The following is a 1,936-nucleotide window of genomic DNA, read 5'->3' as shown; positions in this document are numbered from 1 at the left end:
GAATGAATGAATGAATAAATAAATAAATAAATAAATGGATAAATGGTTAAATAAATAAATAAATAAATGAATAAATGAATGAATGAATGAATAAATAAATAAATAAATGTCGCCAAAGCTGAAAGTACTGCCTGTTACCACCCTGTCTTCTCTGAAAGCAGCAGGGCACAATATTAAGAAGCTGGACTTAATCAGCATTTATTTTCCACTGCAGTTTGCACTGAGAAGATGATACCAAATCAAGGCACCCAACAGTGATTGACAGATATATTCCTCAGTCCAACTGTTTGCTAGAAGATTGAGAGTCTCTAGGCAGGTCCAGAAGGATTCTAAAAAAAAATTCTTTGTTACATCCTCCCTCCTCCCCTCTAACTCCTCCCTGTGCCTTTCTATCATGAATGGAAAGCACCAGGTTACACTGTCCTCAGCACAACTTGTGGTTTCTGATCATACTCTGCATATTAACATTTCATGTTTACTTTCCTTCTAAAATTTAGAGCTAGCCTGAGGTCAGTAAATAATTTGCTGAAGAGAAATAGGAAGGTCATAGTTCTTTAGACCTCTCTCCATGAATCTCCTTCCTCACTCTGCCAGGCCCTTGTTTAAGAGAAGACCTTTCCCTGGGAGAAAATAGATCAGTAGTTGCCATGACAACAGGAAGACGCTGATCCCTCGAACTTCTTTTTCGCTTGAGGACGGTTCCAAAGGCCCTAAAAGCGTTTTTGAATCCTGTATCGCATCTGACGAAGAGACTTAAAGAAGGGAACCTCTGGAAAAAGCCGAGGAAGACATTCACACAGACCGCAGGTGGCAGGAAAGCCAGAGACATGGATCTGGAGAATCTGACTTCAGCTTCTTCTCTGCAGGCTCTCTTCAAGCTGCTCACCCCTCCCGAAGAGGAGGAGGACGTGGAGCAGGTGTCATATCCATCGTCGCCTGTTGGAGCCTTGAGCCCTGGGAATATTGGACCAGCAAAAAAAGAAGAATTCAAAGTCAACCCTCCAAATAAGACTGAAAATAGAAAGGACATCTGGGATCCAGAGGAAGTGCCAGAAGGATCGGAGTTTGATGACATGTGGGACCCCCGGGGACAGCCAGAGTATGACATTATATTCAAACAGCAGGTGGGGGCAGAGGATGTATTCCTGGGCATGAGCCGAAAGGACCCTTCTACAGCCTGCTGTGAGGATCTCTTGATTAAAATTAAATTGCCAGGAACCAAGTCTTCTGACATCACTCTGGATATCCGAGAAAAAGTTCTTGATCTTCGTACGCCCAAGCATAAGCTGCTCTTGCACCTTCCCCATCCTGTGGACAGCAAGACTGGAAAAGCAAGTTTTATCACAGAAAAGGAGATACTTGAAGTCATCTTGACCATGAAAAGAGAGCTTGATTTCATTAATTTTTTCTGAAACCATAATGGGGGTAAGATAAGGTGTTCAGTAAGACTACAAGTAAGAAACATCATTAGAGTCCAAGATGCTGAATGGTTCTGTTGATGATGAGATCATCCGTTTACAGGATGATCACTAAGAAACTGATGAGATGTCTGCTGATCGATCAATATAATAGTTAGAACAATGGAAGTATTTAAACCATGGAATGGTTAGTCCTTTTGTGTCAATAGTCTTAAGGACTCAAACCAATAGAAGAGGCAATGGCATAATCTATTGCTTGATAATTGGCCATTAAGATGGCCAAAACAAACCAAACCAAAGCAAAAGGACCTTATATCTATGTTATTTGGCTTATTTTGATTAAACTGTGTAGAGTTGGTTTATGATGAAATAACTGAAATGTTCCCATAGTTGGTATATAAGATGTCCCTGCACTAGGATTTGGGGAACACTATGTTTATAGATATTAGCATTTTCATCATACATGTTCGAGTGGAAAAGGAAAGGAAGGGAAACTCTAAACTTTGAGTAATTTGGAC

At 40.7% G+C, this 1,936-nt stretch overlaps 1 pseudogene; it reads left to right on the top strand.

The window, feature by feature from the left end:
- The first annotated feature begins 694 nt into the window (after positions 1-694).
- On the top strand, positions 695-1,434 carry LOC138148391 (dynein axonemal assembly factor 6 pseudogene; annotated as a pseudogene).
- Positions 1,435-1,936: the final 502 nt, after the last annotated feature.

Source organism: Petaurus breviceps, unplaced genomic scaffold, assembly GCF_028583685.1.
Source record: "Petaurus breviceps papuanus isolate PSGF00001 unplaced genomic scaffold, PetGlider_PUasm1.0 90823, whole genome shotgun sequence".
Taxonomy (NCBI): domain Eukaryota; kingdom Metazoa; phylum Chordata; class Mammalia; order Diprotodontia; family Petauridae; genus Petaurus; species Petaurus breviceps.
The sequence above is the reverse complement of the archived record's forward strand: the minus strand, read 5'-3'. Positions and strand labels throughout refer to the sequence as shown.